Source organism: Canis aureus, chromosome 4, assembly GCF_053574225.1.
Source record: "Canis aureus isolate CA01 chromosome 4, VMU_Caureus_v.1.0, whole genome shotgun sequence".
NCBI classification, from domain to species: Eukaryota; Metazoa; Chordata; class Mammalia; order Carnivora; family Canidae; genus Canis; species Canis aureus.
This window is the reverse complement of record NC_135614.1, coordinates 57,872,489-57,891,328: the sequence shown is the minus strand read 5'-3', so window position 1 is coordinate 57,891,328 and position 18,840 is coordinate 57,872,489. Positions and strand designations below refer to the sequence as shown.

At 39.5% G+C, this 18,840-nt stretch overlaps 1 protein-coding gene and 1 long non-coding RNA gene across 4 annotated transcripts in view; one reads left to right on the top strand and one right to left on the bottom strand.

The window, feature by feature from the left end:
* GRIA1 (glutamate ionotropic receptor AMPA type subunit 1) overlaps nucleotides 1-18,840 on the top strand; it is a 306,425-nt gene that overhangs the window by 55,982 nt on the left and 231,603 nt on the right. The window lies entirely within an intron of this gene.
* LOC144311902 (uncharacterized) lies at nucleotides 8,251-12,060 on the bottom strand. Its single transcript, XR_013377387.1, has 2 exons — nucleotides 11,973-12,060; nucleotides 8,251-9,371 (listed from the first exon to the last, which is right to left on the bottom strand). It is a non-coding gene; the product is annotated as an uncharacterized LOC144311902 (long non-coding RNA).

Sequence of the window (18,840 nt, the reverse complement as noted above, 5' to 3'; positions counted from 1 at the left end):
ACATGAGTGAATAAATAAAATCTTAAAAAAAAAAGTCTGCTCTTGAAAGTCATGTTAAACCCAGATGTGTAGTGAGGATGAAGGTGGAGATAGCAAGATGACAGCCACGTCTCTGTAGGCTGAATTTTTCCCTGTGGAGAGCCACCTGTTCAGGTGAAGAGGAACCAGAGCTACCTCTGCTTAGCTTGTTTTAACAGCATACACCATCTAGCAGGACCATGCCTGCCTACGAAAACATCTGCGAAGATGTTTAGTGAGACCTGTTGCAAAGTCAGATTAGGCTCTGCTAGAGGAGCAAGAAGAAGGAAGAGTTCTGGACTGCCAAGTAGGCAGAAAGGAGACTGCAGCCAGATGTGACTGGCTTGAATTAACACTTCATGTCCTCCTTGTGATGCCCCAGATTGAGATCTGAGTCTGCGTTGCCACATTCACCTTTCTAAAACTGACCTTCCCCTGATGAAACACATCCATATTCCAGAGACTAAAAGCTGATATCTCAAACCAACTTTCATGGCCTCTCAGGCCATTACTAACATGACTTCTCTACCTTGACTCCCATGACTGACTAGTTGGCTCATTGATCAACTTCTTGATTAGCTCTTTTACCAATTACTTTTGAAATACCTACTCTGTGTCCATATCTTTCTAATTACTAAGAATGCTGACCAATAAACTAGGCATTAACATGATCCATTGTACCTACTTCCCTTCAGCATAGCCTACTCAGCCCTTTTGGGCCACCCTGCCTTTCTGCTGGTGATTAAGTCTTGGACCTGAGCCCATTCTACCCCAGGCTTCACTTGCAGTATGTCTTCCAAAGTCCTCGATGTTCAGGCAGTGGCATTAAGCAACCTTAGACCATCTGGAAGAGGACCCAAAGAACAAACTCATTTTCTCTGATACCAAGATATAGGACATAATAAAAGTCAAAATTCCATGCCTTCCCTACATTCTCTACTTTGTATACATTCTGAGAGACATCCAAGTGCTCTCTTTTCTTCTATTACTGAACAGCTGTGGAATCAGCATGGACTACAATTCTTCCTTCTTTTTGAAGGAATTGCATGGGAGCAGGAGTTGTCACATTGTGATGATGGACTTACTTCAGATGTATAATAAATGATATCCCATTGGGAATGGCTTGACAGCAGCTGACAGCACTTGGCAAAGCATTCTTCACTAGCTGTAGGGTGAAACCACCACTTTGCCAAGAGTAGTCTTTATGAGAAATTGGAGATCAGGGAGTAGATAAAACAATTTTGTGTTGCAGAATGGGGTATTACAGAGAACATGAAGTGGATTGAACTAGCAGTCACAGAGTCCAGTCTTTGCTCTGCCATTTCTTGTCATGAGGCCTCAGCTAACTCCATTTCATTTTCCAAGATTCATTTCATGACACCTCCTCTGGGACGCCTACTTTAACCACTTTCTCTTCCCCCAGGCTAGTCAAGTGGCCCTCCTGTATCCTTGCATAGCACCATTCTACTTTTTTCAGTTATCACACTGTAACATAATATATATAAATATATATTATTTATACATTATATATTATAATATATTTTATATATTTTTAAATATACATATTTTATATATTATATACATATAAATATTCTTCTATCTAAATTATATGAGTACAGTATAGTGAGTAAGATCAAGGACATTATAATCAGGCAGACATGATTACAATTCAGAGTTATGCCATCTTACAGCTGTGTGGAGTTAATACACTTTTCATAGGGTTTCTATAAGGATTAAGAATATATAAAGCAAAAAAAAGGACATATAAAGCAATTAGCACAGAGTATAGGTCATAGCTATTTTTGTCTTTGTTCTATAGCTACAGTGCCTAATAAAATCCCTGGCACATACTGGCAGAGGAAATGGTGGTAGTGGTGGTGATGTGGGAGTGGGGATAGTACTGATGATACTGGTGATAAATGACTTAGTGGTGATGGTGATAATGATAATAGTAAGGAAAATCAGCAGCTAGCATTTATTGAGAGCTTACTGTATGCCAGGCATTGTATTATGTATTTGCATATAGCTAATTTCATCCTCTTGACATCTTCCAGACGCTACTAGTGCCCTCCATCTTTCAAGTGTTTCATTCAAGTTAGGTTTCAGACATTGAGTGATCTGCCTAAGATCCCATACTTAAGAGAATAAGACAAAGTCGGAATGTGGTATAAGCTGTGTGACATCACCACATATATGTAAAGCACCCAAGTGTTAATTATTTGAAGAAGGAAGGAAGGAAGGAAGGAAGGAAGGAAGGAAGGAAGGAAGGAAGGAAGGAAGGAAGAATTTACTTGTTTTCTGATCTTAAGATTCCTTTTCTGAAAATGGAGATAATAATTTTATGTTTCAGGAAAATCAGAGGAGGTAAAGGAAGTTAAACTCTCTGAAAGTTGTCAGGTCCTCTCCATGTATAAAGTCCAAATCAGCAGCTGCAGCTCCATAATTACTCATTCATTATTTCGCCCTAGGTACTGGGAATACCATGCACAAAGCAGACTAAAGTACCTGCCCTAACAACAATACTGTATTATAAACTTCAAAGTTGCTAAGAGACTAGAGCCTAATTATTCCCACCACTAGAGCTAAGAGAAACAATTATGTGATGTAAGAGAGGTTAGCTAACACTAGAATGGTAATCATGTTGTAATAAATGTATCAAACAACAAGCTGTACACCTTAAACATATTTAGCATTATACATCAATTATTAATAAAATAAATACATTAACAATTTAAATAAATCACCTGTCCTCATGGAGCTCTCGGTCTAGTGACAGATAATAAGCAAAAACAAGTGGAATATGTAGTGCCATAGGGGAAAGTAAAGCATGGAAGGAACTGGGGAATGTGTGAGTGGGAGTGCCATTCCTTTAAATAGAGTGGTCAGGGAAAGCCTCTGATAAATTAACATTTGAGCAGGGCCTGAAAGAGGTGAGTCAGTGAGCTGTGCAGTCTGAGGAACAGTGTTCTATATCCCACAGGACAGTTTAAAATTAAGAATATTCAGAAACAATGAGGTCACTATAATGAAAATGCTAGGAATGAGCTAATGCAGAAACCCCAAGGTCTGTTGCCAATGAAAGAATGAAGAGTAGAATTTAGTATTTTCCCTGGTAACTTCCCATAATACTGTTCCTAAAGCTTCAGTCAAGGTGTTATGTCCTAGAGGAGAGAGATCATTATCTGGAAGCATGGTTCCCCTGGCAACAGGCAGCTGGCTGGAGGGAAGTAGCTTCTATTCACCACTCAACCATCCATGAGCAAGATGAGGCTCGATAGGTCATCTGTGCTCATGGCCTTCTTACTCCTCCCAGCTGGGAAAGACAAAGGCGAAATTAGGGGTTCTCACCACAATAAAAGGAAAAGAATTAGCTCAGCCCAGCTCTACAGGGATCTATAATGATATTGGCACTGTTTATTAAAGTCCATAATGATCCAAGATGAAGCAAGTTGTACATTATTCAGATTTATGGGTGACGCCAAATTGCATAGGATTGCAAGCATGGGAGAAGATGGTGAAAGAAATTATCAACTGAACTAAAAAGCATAGAGGAATAAGTAAACAGGCAAGGGAAGAGATTTAATTTAGATAAACCTAACGCAGGATCTCTAGAAGATTCCAAGGTCAAGTGAAAGGAGGAAAAACTAGCTAGTTTGATGGAAGATGCATCGGAAGGGTTCTGGGAAGTAAGAACCACCATCATCTGGTGTTGATGTGGCCAGTATTATGATAAAGGCAGAGAATATGAAATTACTAAAAAATGTGACTTCTGCTTAGAATTTAAGGAATAATAGGATAGTATGTGGAACAGAGCACCAAACTGGGAGCCTAAGGATGGAGTTCCAGCTGCCTAGGACTGCTCTGTGACTGAGGAAGCCTATTTCTGACCTTTAGCTTCCTCTTCATTAATAATCTACAATGTGGGCTCTCAGCCCCAAATCTTTGATTTCTTTCATGTTTAAGAAAGGCATCATGAGTTCTTGGGAGACTCTGAATCCCTCCCTGTTCCATCCCAGCAAACCTTGATGGAAACAAAAGATACAGATTTATGACAGAGACCCTATAGAAGAGCATTCATCTGGGAGATGGATCAAAGATCCAGGAACCCTTGGAGACATTGAAAAGAAGTGTAAAGGTTGCAAAATTAAGGAAGGATGATAGTTATAATGGTTCAATGTAACTGAGTTATACCAAATGTTGCAGAGAAAATTTAAAAAGGTTTACAGTGGGTTAAAGTGTGTGTAATGCAAAATGATGGTTGTTAAATAAGTTATAGCCTGGGTAATTTTCAGGATTGGGGTGAGGTTTGGGTGACTTTAAGATGGTGTTGCAGTCTGAGATGCAGGAATAGTTGTATTCTGCTGTAACCCATAACCATCTATCCATCTATCCATCTATTAGGGTCTGCCCAAGAAAATTTGCATGATATACCAGAGAGAGAACATCAAGCTCATCCTAATTGTTCATTTGCTGGGCTAGTTCGCCATTAACATGGGTGTAACTACATGCTAAGCTTGGTATGGAGAGGTCAGCAAACTTTTTTTCTGTAAAAGGTTATATAGTAAATATTTTAGGCTTTGTGGGCCATGCAGTCCCTGTTGCAACTACTCACTTCTGCTAGAGAGTGAAAGCAGCTGTACACAATATACAAATGAATGAACATAGCTATAATCTAATAAAGGTTTTTTTTCTTCTTTTTTTTCTAATAAAGGTTTATAAAAATAAAATAAGAAGCCAGATTTGGCCCACCCACCTTTGTCTGCTGACCACTGTTTAAATGCATGATGTCCCCACTTACTGGCAAATGTGACCTCATCATTATCCTGAAATCTATTCAATTTTATGAATAACTCCTATTGAGAAGAGAAAAACGTGGAAAAGTCCTTTTTCCAATAGGTGTTTCAAAGAATGAGATTACTTACTGAAACATCACTGTACATTTCAACATGAAAAAAGTCTCAGATATTTAACTTGGTCATTGATATGTGAGGATGAATTTGTAGAACATGAGTTGCTTAGATGAGTGACATACACAAAAGTGGAAGCATGTTTTGACTTCCATCAGTGAGGAAGAGTTGAAGCAATAAACTCTAGTCTAGAGGAGAGATCACTGAGGGAACATCAGGAAAGAGAAAAGCCAAACAAGTGGAAGTCATAGGGATTATTGTGGCTAGTTGTAACAGAGATCATGTGCTGGGCACTTTACATTTTATAAAGTATTATAGAAATATTATCAGATGATACCTTTTTCATAGGTTTCCCACATAGGGAAGAATTCAATAATAATAATATGTAATGATCATTTCTGCTTATGATAATACACTAGTAATACAGCAACAACTAATTACCAATGCACTGTGCCGAGTGCTTTACACACATCAACTCATCAATCTTGACCACAGCCTTGGGAAACAGGTATGGGAAGCATTGTACAGACGAAGAAATTTAGAACTCAGCATGGTTAGTGATCCAAGGAAACACAGCTCCTAAGTACCAGAGCCCGGCCCTGAGCTCAGGTCTGACCCCACAGCTGACACTCCTAATTACCTCATTTCCCCAGTCCACAGCTGTGACATTCCTTCACTGGTGGGTCTGTTCAAGTAATGAGTCAATACATGGACTAGTAATGTAGGAGGATCCTTTAAGCCAAGCTTTTATTGTGGCTGAAGGGCAGATTTGTAAACAGAGACCAGAATGTAACCTCTATGAAGGCAAATACTTGTCTCTTTTATTGTTACGTGTTAACCGTAGCATTTAGTGGTGTCTGATAAATCTTTGAATCAATTAATCAATGCATAAACACTCCTGAGATTATTTCTTCTTAAAACAAACAACCTCATGGCCATATAACCCACGTTTCCATCTCTTTCTTTGAACCACATCAACTCATACCCCAGACATAGCAGGCACTTAATGAGTATTAGGTAATGATGAGGAATGATAGCTGACTCTGAATATATAAAGTGCTATGTAGCTACAGTAATCAACAACCTTTCATCCCACCCAGCTCCCATGACAGATGCAAGTACTTAATCCCACCCAGCTCCCATGACAGATGCAAGTACTTATTCTCTTTGGGAGTTGTAGCTCAACCCTTTTCTCTCACATTTATGAATGTAGATCGAAGAGTAAATCAGAGAAGGATAAGCTAAAAATATGCTCTAATTTATAAATGATATGTTGGCTGAATCTTTGGTGATATATTACTAATGACGGATCACTTATAACACAGTTTAGAAAGAAAACCTGGTGGGACTTTTATATGGCTCCATAGGGCAGAGCTTAAACCTGCAGAAGAATTGGGGGTAAAAGCTGAAGAGATGTTAATCATTGCACCATCCAAAGAGTGAAGGAGTGGAGATGTCAAATACTGAGTCCCTGGACCCCATGGATACTGAAGCACAGGTGGCCAGGGGTGAGGTATAGAGTGGATGGCTATGTTGCATGGAGGTCAGGCACAGTTACCACTAAAGCCCCTTTAACATATAAACTTCTTGGGGGTGCCCGAGTGGCTCAGTCAGTTAAGTGTCTGCCTTTGGCTCAGGTCATGATCTCAGGGTCCCAAGCTCCCTGCTCAGCAGGAAGTCTGCTTCTCCTTCTCCCTTTGTCCCTCCTGCCTGCTGTGCATCCTCTCTCTCTCTCTCTCTCAAATAAATAAATAAAAACTTTAAAATAATAATATATAAATTTATTGGATTTTTGGCATACCTATGCCTCAGTTTACTGTGGCATTATCCTCTGGTAAACAAACCTCCTTTTCTCCCTTAGCTTTTAATCAGGGTATAATGTGCATCACCTGCATGAGTTCTTACTCCTCCTTAAGCAGTCTGGGCCTAGTTGGTAATCTCAGCAGTACCCTAGTCTATGACAGATGTATTTATTCTTCTCCTGCACTAAAAGTGCAATGACTTTTAATTAATGAAGTTCATTCTGTGTCACATCACATAAGCCCTTGTGTCCAGGAAAAAGAGATGCCATGATAATTGGTATATAAGAATTAGCTCAGCACTTTCTGTTAGCCCTGAATTATGCTGGGATGGCCTGAAGTAGGGTTTATAGTGTGTATTTTTAAATTTTTTTCTTTATTCTGACACATAGTCCTGAAATGGCACCCTGTCATTTACTCTTCACAGTGGCCTACCAGGTAAATGGTATTATCACCATTTTACTTAGAAGTAAACTGAGACCAGAGGCCAAGTGTCTCAGTATTTAAAGGTACAATAGTAGTTAGGGACAGATTTGGGACTAAAATTTCTACTGGTTTTCTCCAGCTACAGAAATCTATCTGCCAGGCAACTTTTTATACAACACTCTAACTTCAGCAGATCTGATGGTTTGGCTGACTGTTGGTTAGAGATAGAGAGGGAGAGAGAAAGAGAAGGAGAAAGAGAGAGAGATAGGTTTGTGTGTAACTGTGATTAAAAATAGTATTTTTTTAAATTACACGAGTGACGTGTTTAATGTGGGAAATTATCAAATATAGATAAGAAAAGAGGGAAGGAGAATCAAAACACCTACCATTGCACAAGGTTATCTGAAATAACCCTGTTAATATGTTGGTATATATCTTTTTAGATTATCCATATATTGCTTTTTTAATTTTTACTTTATTAGACTGACATCATTGGTGTATATAAAATTTTTCACTCTTCAATATTCACTGACTATATTATTAGCACCTTTCATACCAATAAGTAGATAGCCGCACTCACATTTAAATGGTTGTGTAGAACTTCTTGATGTAATATATCTTAATGTGCTTAACAGAATCTTATTGTTAGGTGTTTAAAACATCTGTATATATTTTTAAAGAGTTTACTTATTTATTTGAGAGAGAGAGAGACAGAGACAGAGACAGAGACAGTGACAGAGAGTACATGTGGGGAGAAAAGGGAGAAGCAGGCTCCTCAGTGAGCAGGGAGCCACATGCAGGGCTCAATTTCAGAACTCTGTGATCATGACCTGAGCTGAAGGTAGATGCTCAACTGACTGAGACATCCAGGCACCCCTAAAACATCTCTATATTTTTAAAACAATGGTCTTGAGTAAACAGCATACAACTTACTGAGGCTCAAAAGTAGGATATTTAGGTAATAAACAGTTCTGAAGAACTTTGAGTTAGCATTTAGTTAGGCAGAAAAATGAGTTCCCATCCCTCAACCTGGTTGGATACCTGCAGTCGTATACATCAATGGCCCCATCACTGTTCAATAACAGACGTGACCAGTACTATGATGTATGAGTGATCAGACTCACTGAGTTTATTTTCACGTTTGAAATTGAGCTCTACATAATACCAGGACTTTATTACTTGTGGGTCCTTGAGATTTTCCTGCCACCTCCAAGATCAGAGGTTAGCAATCACCACTGAATTTTCACCAGGAAATAGCCATCAGATTAACTCTGAGAAATCTAATGCCTGCCCAGAAATAGTAACAGAATCAGATTGGAGGATCAGAGGAAAGTCCCACAGACTTGAGGAAGTTCAAGGTGAAAATAGTTTGTTGGAGGTCTGAGATCAGAAAGGAAGAGTTCAAGAGAACTCAGAGCAAGTCAGCATCCAAAAAGTGAGCTAAACTGGCCAAATGATGGACTGGTATCTTTGGAAAAGAAAACACATCCAACTTCTTTTCAAAAATTTGCCAGGCCATTCACTTGTAGAATGACAATGACTGTCCCAAGTGATCGAGAAATTCCAAAAATATTTTTTCTTCCCCTGCTATGATGCTCAAGGTAAGGAAACTGGGGTGGTTGGTAAAGCAAACTGAAGTCTACTCTGCATTCTAGACCTGGCTTTATTCTCTCTGTGAGTGACTAAGAAAATTCTGTTCTCTGTTGGGGTTTTGGTTTTCTAGACATTAAATAAGTAGAGGGGCAGCAAAATACACTCATCAAGAATTTCAACTCTGCCACTTACTGGCTGTATGAAATTGGATAATTTCTTCAACTTCTTTTAAGTCCCAATTTTCCAGTCTTTAAAATTAAAAATAAAAATATGTAGCTTATGAGATTGTATCAAGTATTAAAACAACACGAGGTATGTAGTTATCTATCATAGCCTAGAACACAAGAGAGTTCAGACTCCATGATTAAAGGAGTTGGCATCTGTTGTATTTCTTTGTTCCTTTCCAGCTCTGAAGTATTACTCTATGACAGGTGTTATGGGTATGTAGAGATAATAAGATATGTTCATTGCCCCCAAAGAGTTAACAGTCGGCTGTGGGGAGCAGACATGGAAAAGCAGCTGGACTGGAAGACTGAGGAGTGAGCTGTGTAATTGAAACAGAGTTGCCGCATCCTTGCTAGAGCTGAGTGGAGGGAGACTTCACATTGGAGGCAGTCATTAGGGTGAGCTTTAAAATATAAAAAAGAATTTGTTAAGGGAAGGTAATCTTAGAAGCACTAAGATAAAAAAGTTAAGGGCTCAACTGGATGGCTGAATTGGTACTACGAGTTTTGAGCTCCTTCTAACGGGCTGATACAGTTGTTAGGATGGGAAAAAAATAAGCATATTTATTTATGACTGAACCCAAATCAATTATTGCTAAGAAATTTAAATTTCTGTCCTCTAGATCAAAGTAATGAAAGCCTGGTGTCTTTGTTTTGCTACTCACAGTCTGACCTTGGCTGTATGACATCAACTGTTTCCTCATCTCTAGGATGAGGATTGTAAATTCTACTCGTCTACCTCCATAGGTTTTGTGAAAATTAACTGATAATATAGGGTCTGTCTTAGAATCATCTGGAAGGCTTATGAAAGCACAGATTGCTAGACCCTGCCTCCATAGGTTCTGATTCAGTAGGGCTTGGGTGGGGGAAACCCAAGAATTTATATTCCTAAAAAGCTCTCAAGTGATGTTAATGTTGCTAATCTAAGGACTATGCTTTGAAATGCCTGCTTTAGGGCACTATGGTTTTCTAAGTTTGTATTCACAATTGGCCCAAGAGTAATGTTAAGTGTTTATTACATTTTATTCTGTCTCCAGCCCTTTAATAGACTCTATAGGGGATATGCACAAGTAGAAGACATAATATTTGTTCTTGCTGTCCCTACACTATATTAGCCTTGCTCAGTCATGTGTAGTTAATGAATGTATTGATTTGATTTGTCCTCATATAGCTTCTAGTCTCACCAGAGAGACATAGGTGAAAGTTAGAATGGTAAGACTCACTTGGACAAAATCAAGTCTCTGCATTTTTTTTTCCCTATGTGAAAGCCTATGATCCTAAAGCCTATGATCCTAAAGGACTTTTTCTTTTCTCTTGACCTTTGCTACAAACTGCATCCTTAATGTGGCTACTCCCCCTCTTTTTACACCTATGGCTACATATCCCAGCAGCCCTTAGAGGCCCTAGCTGGGTTGGATGGGATTTCTATTGGGGTAAGGAAACAGATACCCATGTAAATATAGCCAGACGTCTCCTCCAACATCTGAAATGGATTGGCCCAGCCATCAGAACTGTAAATCACCTTCAGAAGCCTCCTTCTCCCAGGAGTGGAGTCTTTACATTATTCATATAACCATGTATGCTCTTGTCTCATGAAGATTACACCAACCACCATGCTTTCATAGCCCATCCCCTTCCTGCACTCCATACCCCTTCTTGGCCTCTCTGCGTTCATACTTCACAGTATCCTCTGCACACTCTATTCCTTTCACTTTTTGGGGGGGCATAATTCTCCAGGACCTGGCTGCAGTCATGCCAATAGGATTGCCTTTCCATGATCATGATATATTTGAAAGTATCCGTTTCCTCTTTGAAAGAGGAAGAACTGCAGCCATCCCAATTCCTTCAGGCAACACAGTAAAGAGAGCCCACCTCATCATCACTGAAGCTGTTGTGTGCTCCTTTCACAATAAATTATTCTTTGGAATTTCTGCTTGTGTTTTGTGGGGTGGGGCTTGTACTATTTCTACATGTAGATCTGTTTTCTCTCTGTCAAAGTCTATGGAGTACAATTTTTTTTTTCAAAAAGAAATGAAAAGTGAGTTTGTGAACTAGATTTACCATAAAAAATGAGAGTTCACATAAAAAATTTGGATTTCCAGGTTCTTAAGACAAAAACATCAGAATATTTGGTAGCAATGGACTCTAAAGGTAACACTAAAAGACTGAGTGTTGACCACCTCCTTTGCACAATGTCTATGCTCTCCAGTTTGCCACTGTCCACACCGGTTTGTCATTCATTTATATTGTTTGCTTGGTTCCTGAATGTATTTGAATTAGTGGCTTGTTTTTGCTCTTCTTGACAGGTTTACAGACCCATAGAGTTTGGGAGCTGCAGAGCTTTCTTACAGCAGGGATTTCCAAACACTGCTACACATCAGAATCAACTAATAAGCTTCCATAAATCCCTATTCCCTGGCTGTACCCAATGCCACTTAAGAATGAATTTCTAAGGTAGGGCCCAACCATCAGTATTGTTTCTTAATTCCCTAGATAATTCCAGTATGCTTACATATTTGAGAACCAGTATCATAGAGAAGTTCTTCTCAAATGTTATTATGCCTATGAATCACCTGAGAATCATGTTATAAAGGCAGGTTCTAATTCAGTAGGCCTGGGGGTAGCCTGATATCCAGCATTTCTTACAAACCAAGGCTGCTGGTCCTGAGACCACATTTTGCATAGTAAAACCTTAGAGATCCTCTAGTATGTTCTTGCACATAGGTTTAAAAGGGTGCCAAAATAATGCTTTACTTACAATAGTTAAGTATTTAAGCTAGGAAGAATTTATTGTTTTTAAGAATTTACTTTTAAAAACATAAATGATAGTAGTGTCGAGTATATTTCTATATCAAGGTCCTCATTTACATTCCCTTATGCCTTCCTGACTAAAAAAAGACCCAGAACATTAGAATGTTAGAATAGTAACAGAACATTATTCTACCCTAGTGATTCCTATCTTTTGTTGTGGTAGGTGGGGTGGAGATTAGAAAACAGATTCTTACCTATCCTTTTGGGTTATCACTCAAAATGATAAAACTATGAAATGGAAGAGCCAATACCCTGAGAAAAAGAGTTCCATCTGTCTTTGTGTCTAAAACTCTAAGAATTTCTTTGTTTGATTGAGTTCTAAGTCATGTGGCAGCCTCTATTTCAGGTGAGAATGAAGTAGTCGGTCAGGTCTAATTGCCTGGTTATATGAGTGAGCCAAGTCGGTAACTCTCTGAACAATTTAATTTGAAGTCAGAATTTACAGGGTTGAAGCTGCTACACTTCCTGGGGCCAAAAGATTTCTTTCAGGCTGACCATTTCTCTGAGATGAAAATGCTACCATGGTGGATTCAATCTTCTAGATCCATGTATCTCAAAATACTATCAAGACACGATGTGGGTCAGAATCCCTTGTGCCTCTATTTTTCCAGTCCCTACTCCTACAGCTTCTAAGTGAGTAGGTCTACAGTAGAAACTAGGAATTGGCATTTTTAAGAAAACTCATCCAAGTGATTTTGATGCAGGTGGAGGGCCAGATGTAGAGAAATATGGTATGGAGGTAAATATCCTTCCTTTCCCATGTGCTAGTATCATGGCTATTTTCTTTTGAATCAAATGCTGCCTCCCAGGAACCAGCTGAAACCAGGACTGTGCCAGGCTCCCACTGAGTTTGGAAGGAACCTCTCCATTTGTTAAATCATGACAGAGATCATGCATGATCCCTTTGCTGCCAGGACATTCAGTGTGGAACTCCTGGTTTTCAATGATGTAGCCATTTGTTTAGCACAGACCAATGCTTATTATAGGAGAGTGTGAAATAGGGTAAAACTTCTCTCAGTCTTTAGATTTTGAGGTCTAACTACAGCAATGTTTTGCAACTTTTAAGAGAAGAATTAATGATTACTCCTTTGGATTATCAGAAAAGCTTCCCACCCTACAGCCCACCCCCCAGTAGATTTGGATACACATTTGGAGGATGCTCCTCATTGAGTATCACTTAATACAGAGAGCAAATTTCATTTCTACATGTCCCTATTAATGCAGAAAAATTTTGAGGCACATTATTTTTGGAAGTCTGTACCATAAAACAATAGGTATACATAAATGGTTAATAATTTATAATGTTTAATATTGAATATGCTTTCACCGCTACTGCTGTCCTGAAGGAATTGTGATGTACTGTTGTATAAACCCTTCTCCCAGCAGGCATGCTCCTGCTTCCCTATGCTCTTCCATGGAGACTCAGCATTACAACAGAAGGGTGAAGGAGGACCAGAAAGGCACCTGGGTGCAAGCCTGGCACCACAGGGAGCCCAGGGCAGGAAGCGATTGATTGATCTGTGGGTGCGGAGACCTATCTGGAGGCTTCTGTGCATGTGAATTGGCCTGTCCAAGCTGGTGTTTCTGCCAGCCTGACAGTCTGCTGAAGGGGACTCAGGTGTACACTTCAGCCACTCAATAACTCTTTCCCTGCTGAATGTCAAATGATTTGATCCAAAGGGAAAGAGGCTGGAATTTGTCTGGTGACTAAGTAACAACCAGGCCTTTTTGGCCAGGAAGAATCTTTCAAGTGATACAGAGAATACATGTGGAAACTGAAATGATGATATTGATGATGATGGCATTTAGAGCAGCAGTCACTGCCATTAGGTAAGAGGTGATCATCTGTCAGCACTTGCATTATCCTTTCAGCCCTCACACCAACCCTGGGAGGCATAGGGATCATTGTTTTTCTAATTTTACATAAAGAACTTGAGTCTTAATCCTATTGAGCATCTTGCCCATAGTGACATGGGTAGTACCAGGCCAGGGTTTGAATCCAGGTCCATCTGATCCTCAAACCTGTTCTGCTCTCCTTCATTGTACTGTTATTATGCAACTCCTCCTCATAGCTACCATTTTGGAGGGATTTTAATGTTGTACTTGTCCATGCTTCTGGGGAAATTCTTGATCTTAGCATAGTGTGAGAGCTGACATTGATTCTTTGAGGAATTTACCTATTTCCCCATCTACATGTGGGGAAGAGAGAGGAGGGTCAGAGATCAGCTGATGTCTCAAAAATTCATTCTTCTGTGCTGCTCACTTAATCCATATACAACTCTCCTGGCTCTCAGTCTAGTGCTACAGCAAGATCTGGGAACTAAATATTCCCTGGAGCTCTTGTAGTCCATTAGGGATACACTACAGAGTCAAAGACCTGAGTTAAATTCCCAGATTTTCAAGGCAGTAAGCCTTATTTTTGTTATTTGCCTGGATACTCAGTTAGGTATTCAATCCAGCATAGTGTTTAGAATGCAGTAAGGGTGCCACTAATATTGGTTGCAAGAATGAACATCCCTAGTAAGAGATGTGATCCTGGACATTGCGTTGTATTTTCTTGCTTCTCACTTTTCCTATCTTTTATATAAGCAGGTGTGATCTCCATGTTTGGGGAAGCCTTTCCACTTCAAAATTTGTTTGACCCTAGAGCAAATGTTCGTTTCCTGAGGTCTGAAGATGGTTCAGTGTAGTCTCCATAACCCTATAGATAATATCTCTAAAATTAGATTTATTTTAGTATAATCTGTGTAACTAAAAGTCATCCCTATTAGTGGTACAGTCCTATGGATTTTGATCAATGTATATACTCATGTAACCACCACTATAATCAAGATACAGAATATTTTAATTACTCTAGAAAGTTCCCTTAAGCACTTTTGTAGGCAATTCTTTCCCCAGCCCCAGCCTGACAACCACTGGTCTGTTTTCTCTTCCTGTAATTTAATCTTTCCCAGAATGGCATAAATGGAGTCATGCAGGACATAGCCTTTTTATTTTTTTTTATTTTTTTTTAAGCTATATTCCATTTTATTTTATTTTATTTTTTTTTTATTGGTGTTCAATTTACTAACATACAGAATAACACCCAGTGCCCGTCACCCATTCACTCCCACCCCCCGCCCTCCTCCCCTTCTACCACCCCTAGTTCGTTTCCCAGAGTTAGCAGTCTTTACGTTCTGTCTCCCTTTCTGATATTTCCCACACATTTCTTCTCCCTTCCCTTATTTTCCCTTTCACTATTATTTATATTCCCCAAATGAATGAGAACATATAATGTTTGTCCTTCTCCGACTGACTTACTTCACTCAGCATAATACCCTCCAGTTCCATCCACGTTGAAGCAAATGGTGGGTATTTGTCATTTCTAATAGCTGAGTAATATTCCATTGTATACATAAACCACATCTTCTTTATCCATTCATCTTTCGTTGGACACCGAGGCTCCTTCCACAGTTTGGCTATCGTGGCCATTGCTGCTAGAAACATCGGGGTGCAGGTGTCCCGGCGTTTCATTGCATTTGTATCTTTGGGGTAAATCCCCAACAGTGCAATTGCTGGGTCGTAGGGCAAGTCTATTTTTAACTGTTTGAGGAACCTCCACACAGTTTTCCAGAGTGGCTCCACCAGTTCACAGTCCCACCAACAGTGTAAGAGGGTTCCCTTTTCTCCGCATCCTCTCCAACATTTGTTGTTTCCTGCCTTGTTAATTTTCCCCATTCTCACTGGTGTGAGGTGGTATCTCATTGTAGTTTTCATTTGTATTTCCCTGATGGCAAGTGATGCAGAGCATTTTCTCATATGCATGTTGGCCATGTCTATGTCTTCCTCTGTGAGATTTCTCTTCATGTCTTTTGCCCATTTCATGATTGGATTGTTTGTTTCTTTGGTGTTGAGTTTAATAAGTTCTTTATAGATCTTGGAAACTAGCCCTTTATCTGATATGTCATTTGCAAATATCTTCTCCCATTCTGTAGGTTGTCTTTGAGTTTTGTTGACTGTATCCTTTGCTGTGCAAAAGCTTCTTATCTTGATGAAGTCCCAGTAGTTCATTTTTGCTTTTGTGTCTTTTGCCTTCGTGGATGTATCTTGCAAGAAGTTACTATGGCCGAGTTCAAAAAGGGTGTTGCCTGTGTTCTTCTCTAGGATTTTGATGGAATCTTGTCTCACATTTAGATCTTTCATCCATTTTGAGTTTATCTTTGTGTATGGTGAAAGAGAGTGGTCTAGTTTCATTCTTCTGCATGTGGATGTCCAATTTTCCCAGCACCATTTATTGAAGAGACTGTCTTTCTTCCAATGGATAGTCTTTCCTCCTTTATCGAATATTAGTTGCCCATAAAGTTCAGGGTCCACTTCTGGATTCTCTATTCTGTTCCACTGATCTATGTGTCTGTTTTTGTGCCAGTACCACACTGTCTTGATGACCACAGCTTTGTAGTACAACCTGAAATCTGGCATTGTGATGCCCCCAGATATGGTTTTCTTTTTTAAAATTCCCCTGGCTATTCGGGGTCTTTTCTGATTCCACACAAATCTTAAAATAATTTGTTCTAACTCTCTGAAGAAAGTCCATGGTATTTTGATAGGGATTGCATTAAACGTGTATATTGCCCTGGGTAACATTGACATTTTCACAATATTAATTCTGCCAATCCATGAGCATGGAATATTTTTCCATCTCTTTGTGTCTTCCTCAATTTCTTTCAGAAGTGTTCTATAGTTTTGAGGGTATAGATCCTTTACATCTTTGGTGAGGTTTATTCCTAGGTATCTTATGCTTTTGGGTGCAATTGTAAATGGGATTGACTCCTTAATTTCTCTTTCTTCAGTCTCATTGTTAGTGTATAGAAATGCCACTGACTTCTGGGCATTGATTTTGTATCCTGCCACGCTACCGAATTGCTGTATGAGTTCTAGCAATCTTGGGGTGGAGACTTTTGGGTTTTCTATGTAGAGTATCATGTCATCGGCGAAGAGGGAGAGTTTGACTTCTTCTTTGCCAATTTGAATGCCTTTAATGTCTTTTTGTTGTCTGATTGCTGAGGCTAGGACTTCCAGTACTATGTTGAACAGCAGTGGTGAGAGTGGACATCCCTGTCTTGTTCCTGATCTTAGGGGAAAGGCTCCTAGTGCTTCCCCATTGAGAATGATATTTGCTGTGGGAGGACATAGCCTTTTTAATCTGCTTCTTTCACTTAGCACAATGCTTCTGAGATTCATTCATGTGTTTTGATGTATTACTAGTTTATTCCTTTTTATAGCCAAACAAATATTCTGTTGTATGGATGTACCACAATTTGTTTATCCATTCCAGCTGATGGACTTTTAGGTTGTATTCAATTTGGAGTATTTATGAATGAAGCTATTATAAATATTCATGTATAGATTTTTCACATATAGTTCTTAATTTATCTTGGGTAAATATTATTGAAAGTGGGTCCATGCAGAATTACTGAGTGTATATATATATATATATTTTTTTTTTTTTTCCTGGCGAGATAGTTCGTAGCTACTGTTAGCTTCCCAAAATGGTTAAGAACCACTGATCTTCTTGCTGCTTCCTTTTATATCTGTCCATCTCCTTAATCTCTGCAGCTTGACTTCTCAAATAGAATACTAATTCTGCCAGTTGACAGGGCAGCCTGGTTTAGTAATACAGGCACTGGATAAGGGTTGAGGGGCCACCGCCACCATAGTCTAGTCTTTCACTAAGTGGCATTACCAGTCCTCTTTCTCTTTTCAGAGTTTCAGTAACCCTGTTCATTGGCAGTGGGTTTAATGTCCAAGCTCTGTTTCTTCATCCTGCATTTTCCAGGCAACATAATGCAAGCTTTCTCCAGGCCCCCCAACCCTTTGGAGGTCTGGCTCAGACACCAATTTCAGGCCCTCCAAGGACCCATCATACAGTATTGCCCTGATTCCTACAGAGGCACAAATACAGTACACGAAGGTTTCTATCCACTTGTTCTCATTTTTGCTCATTAATGTCTGCACCTGGGAGGAGGGGTGCCAAGAAGGATGTTTATCAAGGTGTGGCAAATTAGAACAGGAGACCAAATTTTCAATCTAGTTTTGCTACCAGAAGCTCACTGGACATGGGTAAATTACTTCAACTTCTCTTGCTTAAAATCTTGAGTAACTTTCCAAAGTCCTTGGGATAAAGCCCCAAAGCCTTCACAAGCTCTATGAGTCTGTAAAGGGCCTGGCCTTACCCTGCATCCTCAGCCCTTATACCCTCATTGCCTCCCTTGTACTGATCACTAATGACTCTCCCCTAGACCAGTGATTTGGAAAGTACCATAAAGGCTTTGGGCATAAGCTGTGGGCCTTAGGTCTTATAGCTTCCCAATATTTAGCTAGGAAATTATGTACCACTAAGTGGAGTTCTGAAGAAGCTTCCATGAAAGTAATTAAGCCAAAGCAGTGGAATATCAAAGGCCTGGATATATGGAGAGGACAGTAACCAGGCCAAGTTTGAGGCAGTGCATTCCTCAGCAAAATAAGAAGGGTGAATTTAAGACCAAGGAACAGGGATTTGGGGTTAGTTACTCTATTGATATAACTTCTTTCTCCCCAATGATGCACTTTTCTCCATGATACATGTCTTCAGGACAGCCTTGGACTCAAAAATTCTTCAAATGGCCTTGATTTATCCAGCTGATATGTATTAAACATGTAGAAAAGAAGAGTTCACAAAGACATCAGATCCTGGCCCTCAAGCAGACTTTTTAGTTGGGGGCTCATGATAGCCATTTTCTCTCCAATACCTTCTCTGCCCTCAGCATCTTGCTCTGAGTTTTACATGTATCATCGTATGCAATCATTACAATAAACTTAAACTATCCTTTTTTTTTTTTTTTTTTTACCAATAAGGAAACTGAGGATTACACTGAGAAGTTAGGTAGCAAAGGTCATGAAGCTGGTAACTTGTACAGCCTGGACTCTAACTCAGATGGCTCTGATGCTAAAGCCATCCATGTAACTGCCAGGTACACTATGGGAAATCAAGTCCATTAACTTAACCTTATTAAGCTTCAGTTTCCTCCGTGAAATGGGATAAAA